Source organism: Cryptomeria japonica, unplaced genomic scaffold (genome assembly GCF_030272615.1).
Source record: "Cryptomeria japonica unplaced genomic scaffold, Sugi_1.0 HiC_scaffold_205, whole genome shotgun sequence".
Classification (NCBI taxonomy): domain Eukaryota; kingdom Viridiplantae; phylum Streptophyta; class Pinopsida; order Cupressales; family Cupressaceae; genus Cryptomeria; species Cryptomeria japonica.
This window is the reverse complement of record NW_026729027.1, coordinates 67,285-81,436: the sequence shown is the minus strand read 5'-3', so window position 1 is coordinate 81,436 and position 14,152 is coordinate 67,285. Positions and strand designations below refer to the sequence as shown.

The 14,152-nt window shown below is 62.6% G+C and overlaps 2 non-coding genes across 2 annotated transcripts; both read right to left on the bottom strand.

The window, feature by feature from the left end:
- Positions 1–1,110: 1,110 nt before the first annotated feature.
- On the bottom strand, positions 1,111–1,229 carry LOC131868375 (5S ribosomal RNA). The gene has a single exon (XR_009366833.1). It is a non-coding gene; the product is annotated as a 5S ribosomal RNA (ribosomal RNA).
- A 7,805-nt stretch (positions 1,230–9,034) lies between these two features.
- Positions 9,035–9,153, bottom strand: LOC131868374 (5S ribosomal RNA). The gene has a single exon (XR_009366832.1). It is a non-coding gene; the product is annotated as a 5S ribosomal RNA (ribosomal RNA).
- Positions 9,154–14,152: the final 4,999 nt, after the last annotated feature.

Here is a 14,152-nt window from a genome sequence, read left to right as displayed (position 1 = left end):
CGAAGTCGAAAGTCGGGTTAATTGCATTGTTTTCCCCGGGTGCGCTCCGAGGTGCGCAACATCGGCGCGCACCAAGGAGGGCTCCGAAGTGTGCTCCAAGGTGCGCACGATGGCGTGCACCTCTGGTGCGCACGATTCGGAGCTCGGTTTGACCGGGGTGCGCACACCTTGGCTGGGTTGCGCACCTTTTGTGCGCTCCAAGGTGCGCACGAAGTCGGAGCTCGGTTTGCCCCGGGTGCGCACCTTCGCCAGGGTGCGCACCTTGATGCGCACGCCTTGGCTGGGCTGCGCACCTTGGTGGGCGCCATGGTGCGCACCTTTCGTGCGCTCCAAGGTGCGCACGAAGTCGGAGCTCGGTTTGCCCCGGGTGCGCACCTTGGTGGGCGCCATGGTGCACTCCGAGGTGCCCAAGATTGGTGCGCACCAAGGAGCGCTCCGAAGTGCGCTCCAAGGTGCGCGCGAAGTCGAAAGTTGGGTTAATTGTCCGGTTTGCCTCGGGTGCGCACCTTGCGTGCACCTTCGCCAGGGTGGGCGCCTTGGTGCGCACACCTTGGCTGGGCTGCGCACACCTTGGCACCCGCGTTTCCTTCATTTTAAATTTTTTTTTTTTACAATCTCTCAAGTGGGAAATTCTATAATCTCAACTTTTTTTGCCTTTTCAGGAAACTTTTGAATGGAGCGCATCATTGGTGCGCTCCGAAGTGTGCTCCAAAGCTCTCTCCAGCTGCGTGCACCTGCCCCGGCCGCGCACCCGGCCCCGCCCAGCTTCGCTCACCTGTCCCGGGCGTCTGGTGCGGAACCTTAGAGTAAGAAACATCACCGTGCACCTTGGCCAACGTGCGCGACTCGACCGAGCGCGCACTGGCCGAGGTGCACACCGATTTCACCTGGGTGCGCGCGCAGCACCTCGGGCGCACCGGGGTGCGCGCACAACGCCCGGGTTGCACCGTGGCCTGTGTGCTCGGGGCGCCTCGGGTGCGCGCTCGGTGTCGCCCCCGCGCGCGCGGTAGTGCGGGCAGCGCACCCCGGCCCGGCCCGGCCCCGACGAGAACGCAAACGGGCAAAAGGTTTATTCAAATAGCATTGCGACGCCCGGCGAAAAACTAAAAAAGGGTGCAACACCGGGACTTCCCGGGAGGTCACCCATCCCAGTACTACTCCGGCCCAAGCGCGCTTAACTGCGGAGTTCTGATGGGATCCGGTGCACTAACGCTGGTATGATCGCACCCGTTATGAGCTTGTCGCAGTGTGTACTTAGCAAACCGCGACCCACGTGCGAATCCACCCCGGCCACCCACCCCCGTCGAGGTGCACACCCTCCCTCGCGAAGTGCGCCCCGTTCGCCAAGTGTGAGCCCTGCCCGGGTGCGCGCACCTTGCTAGGGCGTCGGGTGTGCACCCGGCCCGGCCTACGTGCGTGCACCTGGAGGGGGCGTCGTGTGCGTGCAGTGTCCCGTCTGCAACGCGGTGCCCACACACCACCTCGGGCGCAACGACCTGCGCTCACATGTGGGCCGAGTGCACCTTGGTGCATGTTCGGGGCGCCTCGGGTGCACGCTCGATCTTGCCCCGGTGCACCAAGGCGCTCGGTTTGCCCCGGGTGCGCACTTGGTGCAAGGTGGGCACCCAAAATAGGGATCAAGCACCAAAACACAAGTTTCGGGATGCAAAATGGGACCCAAGGACCACAAATGCGTTCCAAGACCCATGATGGGTCCACGAGAACAAAAATGTGTTCCGAGACTTAATAAACAAATATTGGGTTTTAGGAGAAGAAACATGCTCTGATGCCCAAAACGAGAATCGACCCCGAAAAGGCCACAGGCCAAAAGTGGGATGCGAGACAAAAAAAAATGGGACCCGAGGACCAAAATTGGGTTCCCAGGTCGAAGACAGGGCAACCGGACAAGAAACGACCTCTAAGGCTCGAAATGAGTCCCGACGACTAAAACTTGACAAGAAGCACCCATCAGGCACCCAACTCGACACCCATGGGATGCCGACCCACCCGGGCTTCCACCTAGCACACCTTGGCACCCACCCACCCTCGCACCCAACCTCGCACCCAACTTAGCACCTTTGAACCCACATTGGCACTCACCCTGACCCTGGCACCTTGGAACCCACATTGGCACTCACCTTGACCCTGGCACCCACCTTTGCACTCACCTTGGGACCCACCCTGGCTCCCACCTCGGCACCCACCCAGACACCCACCTTGGTTCCTTGGCACCCACCTTGGATCCTTGGCACCCACCCCGACACCCACCTTGGCACGCAACTTGGCTACTTGCCACCCACCTTGGCTCCTTGACGCCCACCCCGACAACCACCCCGTGACCTACCCTGGCTAGGGTTGGTGCACACCCACCCTGGTGCCCACCTTGGCACCCACCCTATGACCCACCTTGGCACGCACCTTAGTACCCACCCCGTTACCCACCCTAGGACCCACCCCGTGACCCACCTTGGCCAGGGTGGGTGCCTTGGTGCGCACAACTTGCCTGGGCTGCACACCAGGGCGGGCTCAAGATGGCACCCGCGTTCCGTTTTTTTCACTATCTTTCAAAACGGAAATTTTAAAATCTCATTTTTTTCTTTTTTTTGCCTTTTCTGGAAATTAGTGAAGGCAGCGCATCAAAGGTGCGCAATGCTGGTGCGAACCCGGGAGCGCTCCGATGTGTGCTCCAAGGTGCGGCGTGCACGAAGTCCGAGCCCGGTTTGCCCCGGGTGCGCACCTCGCGTGCACCTTCGCCGGGGTGAGCACCTTGGCTGGGTTGCGCGCCCTGGTGCGTACCAAGGAGCGCTCTGAAGTGTGCTCCAAGGTGCGGCGTGCACGAAGTCGGAGCCCGGTTTGCCCCGGGTGTGCACCTCGGGTGCGCACCTCGCGTGCACCTTCGCTGCGGTGGGCACCTTGGCTGGGTTGCGCGCCTTGGTGGGCACCATGCAGTGCACGAAGTCGGAGCCCGGTTTGCCCCGGGCGCGCACCTCCGCCAGGGTGGGCACCTTGGTGCGCACAACTTGCCTGGGCTGCGCATCAGGAAGGGCTCAAGATGGCACCCGCGTTCCGTTTTTTTCACTATCTTTCAGAACGGAAATTTTAAAATATCGTTTTTTTTTGCCTTTTCTGGAAATTAGTGAAGGCAGCGCATCAAAGGTGCGCAACGCTGGTGCGAACCTGGGAGCGCTCCGATGTGTGCTCCAAGGTGCGGCGTGCACGAAGTCGGAGCCCGGTTTGCCTCGGGTGCGCCCTGGTGGGCACCATGGTGCGCACCAAGGAGCGCTCCGAAGTGTGCTCCAAGGTGCGGCCTGCACGAAGTCGGAGCCCGGTTTGCCCCGGGTGTGCACCTCGGGTGGGCACCTTGGTGCGCATGCCTTGCCTGGGCTGCGCACCAGGGCGGGCTCAAGATGGCACCCGCGTTCCTTTTTTTTCACTATCTTTCAAAACGGAAATTTTAAAATCTCATTTTTTTTTGCCTTTTTCTGGAAATTAGTGAAGGCAGCGCATCAAAGGTGCGCACCTCGCTGCCCACCACGGTGCGCAACGCCGGTGGGCACCCGGGAGTGCTTCGAAGTGTGCTCCAAGGTGCTGCGTGCACGTTGTCGGAGCCCGGTTTGCCCCGGGTGCGCACCTCGCGTGCACCTTCGTCGGGGTGGGCACCTTGGCTTGGTTTGCCCCGGCTGCGCTCCGAAGCGGGGTTATTGGAGCGCCGCCTCTTTTTTTGTCGGAGCGTTTGGTGGGGTTTCTCGCATTGGCTCTTCCGAGGCCCGGTTGCCACCCTGGCGCGCACGAAGTCGGAAGTAGGGTTAATTGCCCGGGTGCGCACCTTTGCCAGGGTGGCACCTTACCTGGGCTGCGCACCAGGGCGGGCTCAAGATGGCACGCGCGTTCCGTTTTTTTCACTATCTTTCAAAACGGAAATTTTAAAATCTCCTTTTTTTTTTGCCTTTTCTGGAAATTAGTGAAGGCAGCGCATCAAAGGTGCGCACCTCGCTGCCCACCTTGGTGTGCTCTGAGGTGCGCACCCGGGAGCGCTACGAAGTGTGCTCCAAGGTGCGGCGTGCACGTTGTCGGAGCCCGGTTTGCCCCGGGTGCGCACCTCGCCTGCACCTTGGCCGGGGTGGGCACCTTGGCTGGGTTTGCCCAGGGTGCGCTCCGAAGCGGGGTTACTGGAGCGCCCCCTCTTTTTTTGTCAGAGAGTTTGGTGGGGTTTCTCGCATTGGCTCTTCCCAGGCCCGGTTGTTGGGTGCGCTCCCACCCTGGCGCGCGCGAAGTTGGAAGTTGGGTTAATTGCCCGGGCGCGCACCTTCGCCAGGGTGGGCACCTTGGTGCGCAAACCTTGGCTGGGCTGCGCACCAGGGCGGGCTCAAGATGGCACCAGCATTCCCTTTTTCTCACTATCTTTCAAAACGGAAATTTTAAAATCTCGTTTTTTTTTTGCCTTTTATGGAAATTAGTGAAGGCATCGCATCAAAGGTGCGCACCTCGCTGCCCACCTTGGTGTGCTCCGAGGTGCCCACCACGGTGCGCAACGCCGGTGCGAACCCGGGAGCGCCCCGATGTGTGCTCCAAGGTGCGGCGTGCACGAAGTCGGACCCCGGTTTGCCCCGGGTGCGCACCTCGCGTGCACCTTGGTGCGCACACCTTGGCTGGGTTGCGCGGCCTGGTGGGCACCATGGTGCGCACCAAGGAGCGCTCCGAAGTGTGCTCCAAGGTGCGGCGTGCACGAAGTCGGAGCCCGGTTTGCCCCGGGTGCGCACCTTCGCCGCGGTGGGCACCATGGCGTGCACGAAGTCGGAGCCCGGTTTGCCCCGGGTGCGCACCTCGCGTGCACCTTCGCCGGGGTGGGCACCTCGGCTGGGTTGCGCGCCCTGGTGCGCACCAAGGAGCGCTCTGAAGTGTGCTCCAAGGTGCGGCGTGCACGAAGTCGGAGCCCGGTTTGCCCCGGGTGTGCACCTCGCGTGCACCTTCGCTGCGGTGGGCACCTTGGCTGGGTTGCGCGCCTTGGTGGGCACCATGCAGTGCACGAAGTCGGAGCCCGGTTTGCCCCGGGCGCGCACCTCCGCCAGGGTGGGCACCTTGGTGCGCACAACTTGCCTGGGCTGCGCACCAGGAAGGGCTCAAGATGGCACCCGCGTTCCGTTTTTTTCACTATCTTTCAGAACGGAAATTTTAAAATATCGTTTTTTTTTGCCTTTTCTGGAAATTAGTGAAGGCAGCGCATCAAAGGTGCGCAACGCTGGTGCGAACCTGGGAGCGCTCCGATGTGTGCTCCAAGGTGCGGCGTGCACGAAGTCGGACCCCGGTTTGCCCCGGGTGCGCACCTCGCGTGCACCTTGGTGCGCACACCTTGGCTGGGTTGCGCGCCCTGGTGGGCACCATGGTGCGCACCAAGGAGCGCTCCGAAGTGTGCTCCAAGGTGCGGCGTGCACGAAGTCGGAGCCCGGTTTGCCCCGGGTGCGCACCTCGCGTGCACCTTCGCCGCGGTGGGCACCATGGCGTGCACGAAGTCGGAGCCCGGTTTGCCCCGGGTGCGCACCTCGCGTGCACCTTCGCCGGGGTGGGCACCTTAGTGTGCAGACCTTGGCTGGGTTGCGCGCCCTGGTGGGCACCATGGTGCGCACCAAGGAGCGCTCCGAAGTGTGCTCCAAGGTGCGGCCTGCACGAAGTCGGAGCCCGGTTTGCCCCGGGTGTGCACCTCGGGTGGGCACCTTGGTGCGCATGCCTTGCCTGGGCTGCGCACCAGGGCGGGCTCAAGATGGCACCCGCGTTCCTTTTTTTTCACTATCTTTCAAAACGGAAATTTTAAAATCTCATTTTTTTTTGCCTTTTTCTGGAAATTAGTGAAGGCAGCGCATCAAAGGTGCGCACCTCGCTGCCCACCACGGTGCGCAACGCCGGTGGGCACCCGGGAGTGCTTCGAAGTGTGCTCCAAGGTGCTGCGTGCACGTTGTCGGAGCCCGGTTTGCCCCGGGTGCGCACCTCGCGTGCACCTTCGTCGGGGTGGGCACCTTGGCTGGGTTTGCCCCGGCTGCGCTCCGAAGCGGGGTTATTGGAGCGCCGCCTCTTTTTTTGTCGGAGCGTTTGGTGGGGTTTCTCGCATTGGCTCTTCCGAGGCCCGGTTGCCACCCTGGCGCGCACGAAGTCGGAAGTAGGGTTAATTGCCCGGGTGCGCACCTTTGCCAGGGTGGGCACCTTACCTGGGCTGCGCACCAGGGCGGGCTCAAGATGGCACGCGCGTTCCGTTTTTTTCACTATCTTTCAAAACGGAAATTTTAAAATCTCCTTTTTTTTTTGCCTTTTCTGGAAATTAGTGAAGGCAGCGCATCAAAGGTGCGCACCTCGCTGCCCACCTTGGTGTGCTCTGAGGTGCGCACCCGGGAGCGCTACGAAGTGTGCTCCAAGGTGCGGCGTGCACGTTGTCGGAGCCCGGTTTGCCCCGGGTGCGCACCTCGCCTGCACCTTGGCCGGGGTGGGCACCTTGGCTGGGTTTGCCCAGGGTGCGCTCCGAAGCGGGGTTACTGGAGCGCCCCCTCTTTTTTTGTCAGAGCGTTTGGTGGGGTTTCTCGCATTGGCTCTTCCCAGGCCCGGTTGTTGGGTGCGCTCCCACCCTGGCGCGCGCGAAGTTGGAAGTTGGGTTAATTGCCCGGGCGCGCACCTTCGCCAGGGTGGGCACCTTGGTGCGCACACCTTGGCTGGGCTGCGCACCAGGGCGGGCTCAAGATGGCACCAGCATTCCCTTTTTCTCACTATCTTTCAAAACGGAAATTTTAAAATCTCGTTTTTTTTTTGCCTTTTATGGAAATTAGTGAAGGCATCGCATCAAAGGTGCGCACCTCGCTGCCCACCTTGGTGTGCTCCGAGGTGCCCACCACGGTGCGCAACGCCGGTGCGAACCCGGGAGCGCCCCGATGTGTGCTCCAAGGTGCGGCGTGCACGAAGTCGGACCCCGGTTTGCCCCGGGTGCGCACCTCGCGTGCACCTTGGTGCGCACACCTTGGCTGGGTTGCGCGGCCTGGTGGGCACCATGGTGCGCACCAAGGAGCGCTCCGAAGTGTGCTCCAAGGTGCGGCGTGCACGAAGTCGGAGCCCGGTTTGCCCCGGGTACGCACCTCGCGTGCACCTTCGCCGGGGTGGGCACCTCGGCTGGGTTGCGCGCCCTGGTGCGCACCAAGGAGCGCTCCGAAGTGTGCTCCAAGGTGCGGCGTGCACGAAGTCGGAGCCCGGTTTGCCCCGGGTGCGCACCTTCGCCGCGGTGCGCACCATGGCGTGCACGAAGTCGGAGCCCGGTTTGCCCCGGGTGCGCACCTCGCGTGCACCTTCGGCGGGGTTGCGCGCCCTGGTGGGCACCATGGTGCGCACCAAGGAGCGCTCCGAAGTGTGCTCCAAGGTGCGGCGTGCACGAAGTCGGAGCCCGGTTTGCCCCGGGTGCGCACCTCGCGTGCACCTTCGGCGGGGTTGCGCGCCCTGGTGGGCACCATGGTGCGCACCAAGGAGCGCTCCGAAGTGTGCTCCAAGGTGCGGCGTGCACGAAGTCGGAGCCCGGTTTGCCCCGGGTGCGCACCTCGCGTGCACCTTCGCCGCGGTGGGCACCATGGCGTGCACGAAGTCGGAGCCCGGTTTGCCCCGGGTGCGCACCTCGCGTGCACCTTCGCCGGGGTGGGCACCTCGGCTGGGTTGCGCGCCCTGGTGCGCACCAAGGAGCGCTCCGAAGTGTGCTCCAAGGTGCGGCGTGCACGAAGTCGGAGCCCGGTTTGCCCCGGGTGCGCACCTCGCGTGCACCTTCGCCAGGGTGGGCACCTCGGTGCGCACACCTTCTCAATGTTTTCTTGCCTTTTCTGGAAATTGGTGAAGGCAGCGCATCAAAGGTGCGCACCTCGGTGTGCTCCGAGGTGCGAACCCGAGAGCGCTCCGAGGTGCCCACGAAGTCGAAAGTCGGGTTAATTGCATTGTTTTCCCCGGGTGCGCTCCGAGGTGCGCAACATCGGCGCGCACCAAGGAGGGCTCCGAAGTGTGCTCCAAGGTGCGCACGATGGCGTGCACCTCTGGTGCGCACGATTCGGAGCTCGGTTTGACCGGGGTGCGCACACCTTGGCTGGGTTGCGCACCTTTTGTGCGCTCCAAGGTGCGCACGAAGTCGGAGCTCGGTTTGCCCCGGGTGCGCACCTTCGCCAGGGTGCGCACCTTGATGCGCACGCCTTGGCTGGGCTGCGCACCTTGGTGGGCGCCATGGTGCGCACCTTTCGTGCGCTCCAAGGTGCGCACGAAGTCGGAGCTCGGTTTGCCCCGGGTGCGCACCTTGGTGGGCGCCATGGTGCACTCCGAGGTGCCCAAGATTGGTGCGCACCAAGGAGCGCTCCGAAGTGCGCTCCAAGGTGCGCGCGAAGTCGAAAGTTGGGTTAATTGTCCGGTTTGCCTCGGGTGCGCACCTTGCGTGCACCTTCGCCAGGGTGGGCGCCTTGGTGCGCACACCTTGGCTGGGCTGCGCACACCTTGGCACCCGCGTTTCCTTCATTTTAAATTTTTTTTTTTTACAATCTCTCAAGTGGGAAATTCTATAATCTCAACTTTTTTTGCCTTTTCAGGAAACTTTTGAATGGAGCGCATCATTGGTGCGCTCCGAAGTGTGCTCCAAAGCTCTCTCCAGCTGCGTGCACCTGCCCCGGCCGCGCACCCGGCCCCGCCCAGCTTCGCTCACCTGTCCCGGGCGTCTGGTGCGGAACCTTAGAGTAAGAAACATCACCGTGCACCTTGGCCAACGTGCGCGACTCGACCGAGCGCGCACTGGCCGAGGTGCACACCGATTTCACCTGGGTGCGCGCGCAGCACCTCGGGCGCACCGGGGTGCGCGCACAACGCCCGGGTTGCACCGTGGCCTGTGTGCTCGGGGCGCCTCGGGTGCGCGCTCGGTGTCGCCCCCCGCGCGCGCGGTAGTGCGGGCAGCGCACCCCGGCCCGGCCCGGCCCCGACGAGAACGCAAACGGGCAAAAGGTTTATTCAAATAGCATTGCGACGCCCGGCGAAAAACTAAAAAAGGGTGCAACACCGGGACTTCCCGGGAGGTCACCCATCCCAGTACTACTCCGGCCCAAGCGCGCTTAACTGCGGAGTTCTGATGGGATCCGGTGCACTAACGCTGGTATGATCGCACCCGTTATGAGCTTGTCGCAGTGTGTACTTAGCAAACCGCGACCCACGTGCGAATCCACCCCGGCCACCCACCCCCGTCGAGGTGCACACCCTCCCTCGCGAAGTGCGCCCCGTTCGCCAAGTGTGAGCCCTGCCCGGGTGCGCGCACCTTGCTAGGGCGTCGGGTGTGCACCCGGCCCGGCCTACGTGCGTGCACCTGGAGGGGGCGTCGTGTGCGTGCAGTGTCCCGTCTGCAACGCGGTGCCCACACACCACCTCGGGCGCAACGACCTGCGCTCACATGTGGGCCGAGTGCACCTTGGTGCATGTTCGGGGCGCCTCGGGTGCACGCTCGATCTTGCCCCGGTGCACCAAGGCGCTCGGTTTGCCCCGGGTGCGCACTTGGTGCAAGGTGGGCACCCAAAATAGGGATCAAGCACCAAAACACAAGTTTCGGGATGCAAAATGGGACCCAAGGACCACAAATGCGTTCCAAGACCCATGATGGGTCCACGAGAACAAAAATGTGTTCCGAGACTTAATAAACAAATATTGGGTTTTAGGAGAAGAAACATGCTCTGATGCCCAAAACGAGAATCGACCCCGAAAAGGCCACAGGCCAAAAGTGGGATGCGAGACAAAAAAAAATGGGACCCGAGGACCAAAATTGGGTTCCCAGGTCGAAGACAGGGCAACCGGACAAGAAACGACCTCTAAGGCTCGAAATGAGTCCCGACGACTAAAACTTGACAAGAAGCACCCATCAGGCACCCAACTCGACACCCATGGGATGCCGACCCACCCGGGCTTCCACCTAGCACACCTTGGCACCCACCCACCCTCGCACCCAACCTCGCACCCAACTTAGCACCTTTGAACCCACATTGGCACTCACCCTGACCCTGGCACCTTGGAACCCACATTGGCACTCACCTTGACCCTGGCACCCACCTTTGCACTCACCTTGGGACCCACCCTGGCTCCCACCTCGGCACCCACCCAGACACCCACCTTGGTTCCTTGGCACCCACCTTGGATCCTTGGCACCCACCCCGACACCCACCTTGGCACGCAACTTGGCTACTTGCCACCCACCTTGGCTCCTTGACGCCCACCCCGACAACCACCCCGTGACCTACCCTGGCTAGGGTTGGTGCACACCCACCCTGGTGCCCACCTTGGCACCCACCCTATGACCCACCTTGGCACGCACCTTAGTACCCACCCCGTTACCCACCCTAGGACCCACCCCGTGACCCACCTTGGCCAGGGTGGGTGCCTTGGTGCGCACAACTTGCCTGGGCTGCACACCAGGGCGGGCTCAAGATGGCACCCGCGTTCCGTTTTTTTCACTATCTTTCAAAACGGAAATTTTAAAATCTCATTTTTTTCTTTTTTTTGCCTTTTCTGGAAATTAGTGAAGGCAGCGCATCAAAGGTGCGCAATGCTGGTGCGAACCCGGGAGCGCTCCGATGTGTGCTCCAAGGTGCGGCGTGCACGAAGTCCGAGCCCGGTTTGCCCCGGGTGCGCACCTCGCGTGCACCTTCGCCGGGGTGAGCACCTTGGCTGGGTTGCGCGCCCTGGTGCGTACCAAGGAGCGCTCTGAAGTGTGCTCCAAGGTGCGGCGTGCACGAAGTCGGAGCCCGGTTTGCCCCGGGTGTGCACCTCGGGTGCGCACCTCGCGTGCACCTTCGCTGCGGTGGGCACCTTGGCTGGGTTGCGCGCCTTGGTGGGCACCATGCAGTGCACGAAGTCGGAGCCCGGTTTGCCCCGGGCGCGCACCTCCGCCAGGGTGGGCACCTTGGTGCGCACAACTTGCCTGGGCTGCGCATCAGGAAGGGCTCAAGATGGCACCCGCGTTCCGTTTTTTTCACTATCTTTCAGAACGGAAATTTTAAAATATCGTTTTTTTTTGCCTTTTCTGGAAATTAGTGAAGGCAGCGCATCAAAGGTGCGCAACGCTGGTGCGAACCTGGGAGCGCTCCGATGTGTGCTCCAAGGTGCGGCGTGCACGAAGTCGGAGCCCGGTTTGCCTCGGGTGCGCCCTGGTGGGCACCATGGTGCGCACCAAGGAGCGCTCCGAAGTGTGCTCCAAGGTGCGGCCTGCACGAAGTCGGAGCCCGGTTTGCCCCGGGTGTGCACCTCGGGTGGGCACCTTGGTGCGCATGCCTTGCCTGGGCTGCGCACCAGGGCGGGCTCAAGATGGCACCCGCGTTCCTTTTTTTTCACTATCTTTCAAAACGGAAATTTTAAAATCTCATTTTTTTTTGCCTTTTTCTGGAAATTAGTGAAGGCAGCGCATCAAAGGTGCGCACCTCGCTGCCCACCACGGTGCGCAACGCCGGTGGGCACCCGGGAGTGCTTCGAAGTGTGCTCCAAGGTGCTGCGTGCACGTTGTCGGAGCCCGGTTTGCCCCGGGTGCGCACCTCGCGTGCACCTTCGTCGGGGTGGGCACCTTGGCTTGGTTTGCCCCGGCTGCGCTCCGAAGCGGGGTTATTGGAGCGCCGCCTCTTTTTTTGTCGGAGCGTTTGGTGGGGTTTCTCGCATTGGCTCTTCCGAGGCCCGGTTGCCACCCTGGCGCGCACGAAGTCGGAAGTAGGGTTAATTGCCCGGGTGCGCACCTTTGCCAGGGTGGCACCTTACCTGGGCTGCGCACCAGGGCGGGCTCAAGATGGCACGCGCGTTCCGTTTTTTTCACTATCTTTCAAAACGGAAATTTTAAAATCTCCTTTTTTTTTTGCCTTTTCTGGAAATTAGTGAAGGCAGCGCATCAAAGGTGCGCACCTCGCTGCCCACCTTGGTGTGCTCTGAGGTGCGCACCCGGGAGCGCTACGAAGTGTGCTCCAAGGTGCGGCGTGCACGTTGTCGGAGCCCGGTTTGCCCCGGGTGCGCACCTCGCCTGCACCTTGGCCGGGGTGGGCACCTTGGCTGGGTTTGCCCAGGGTGCGCTCCGAAGCGGGGTTACTGGAGCGCCCCCTCTTTTTTTGTCAGAGAGTTTGGTGGGGTTTCTCGCATTGGCTCTTCCCAGGCCCGGTTGTTGGGTGCGCTCCCACCCTGGCGCGCGCGAAGTTGGAAGTTGGGTTAATTGCCCGGGCGCGCACCTTCGCCAGGGTGGGCACCTTGGTGCGCAAACCTTGGCTGGGCTGCGCACCAGGGCGGGCTCAAGATGGCACCAGCATTCCCTTTTTCTCACTATCTTTCAAAACGGAAATTTTAAAATCTCGTTTTTTTTTTGCCTTTTATGGAAATTAGTGAAGGCATCGCATCAAAGGTGCGCACCTCGCTGCCCACCTTGGTGTGCTCCGAGGTGCCCACCACGGTGCGCAACGCCGGTGCGAACCCGGGAGCGCCCCGATGTGTGCTCCAAGGTGCGGCGTGCACGAAGTCGGACCCCGGTTTGCCCCGGGTGCGCACCTCGCGTGCACCTTGGTGCGCACACCTTGGCTGGGTTGCGCGGCCTGGTGGGCACCATGGTGCGCACCAAGGAGCGCTCCGAAGTGTGCTCCAAGGTGCGGCGTGCACGAAGTCGGAGCCCGGTTTGCCCCGGGTGCGCACCTTCGCCGCGGTGGGCACCATGGCGTGCACGAAGTCGGAGCCCGGTTTGCCCCGGGTGCGCACCTCGCGTGCACCTTCGCCGGGGTGGGCACCTCGGCTGGGTTGCGCGCCCTGGTGCGCACCAAGGAGCGCTCTGAAGTGTGCTCCAAGGTGCGGCGTGCACGAAGTCGGAGCCCGGTTTGCCCCGGGTGTGCACCTCGCGTGCACCTTCGCTGCGGTGGGCACCTTGGCTGGGTTGCGCGCCTTGGTGGGCACCATGCAGTGCACGAAGTCGGAGCCCGGTTTGCCCCGGGCGCGCACCTCCGCCAGGGTGGGCACCTTGGTGCGCACAACTTGCCTGGGCTGCGCACCAGGAAGGGCTCAAGATGGCACCCGCGTTCCGTTTTTTTCACTATCTTTCAGAACGGAAATTTTAAAATATCGTTTTTTTTTGCCTTTTCTGGAAATTAGTGAAGGCAGCGCATCAAAGGTGCGCAACGCTGGTGCGAACCTGGGAGCGCTCCGATGTGTGCTCCAAGGTGCGGCGTGCACGAAGTCGGACCCCGGTTTGCCCCGGGTGCGCACCTCGCGTGCACCTTGGTGCGCACACCTTGGCTGGGTTGCGCGCCCTGGTGGGCACCATGGTGCGCACCAAGGAGCGCTCCGAAGTGTGCTCCAAGGTGCGGCGTGCACGAAGTCGGAGCCCGGTTTGCCCCGGGTGCGCACCTCGCGTGCACCTTCGCCGCGGTGGGCACCATGGCGTGCACGAAGTCGGAGCCCGGTTTGCCCCGGGTGCGCACCTCGCGTGCACCTTCGCCGGGGTGGGCACCTTAGTGTGCAGACCTTGGCTGGGTTGCGCGCCCTGGTGGGCACCATGGTGCGCACCAAGGAGCGCTCCGAAGTGTGCTCCAAGGTGCGGCCTGCACGAAGTCGGAGCCCGGTTTGCCCCGGGTGTGCACCTCGGGTGGGCACCTTGGTGCGCATGCCTTGCCTGGGCTGCGCACCAGGGCGGGCTCAAGATGGCACCCGCGTTCCTTTTTTTTCACTATCTTTCAAAACGGAAATTTTAAAATCTCATTTTTTTTTGCCTTTTTCTGGAAATTAGTGAAGGCAGCGCATCAAAGGTGCGCACCTCGCTGCCCACCACGGTGCGCAACGCCGGTGGGCACCCGGGAGTGCTTCGAAGTGTGCTCCAAGGTGCTGCGTGCACGTTGTCGGAGCCCGGTTTGCCCCGGGTGCGCACCTCGCGTGCACCTTCGTCGGGGTGGGCACCTTGGCTGGGTTTGCCCCGGCTGCGCTCCGAAGCGGGGTTATTGGAGCGCCGCCTCTTTTTTTGTCGGAGCGTTTGGTGGGGTTTCTCGCATTGGCTCTTCCGAGGCCCGGTTGCCACCCTGGCGCGCACGAAGTCGGAAGTAGGGTTAATTGCCCGGGTGCGCACCTTTGCCAGGGTGGGCACCTTACCTGGGCTGCGCACCAGGGCGGGCTCAAG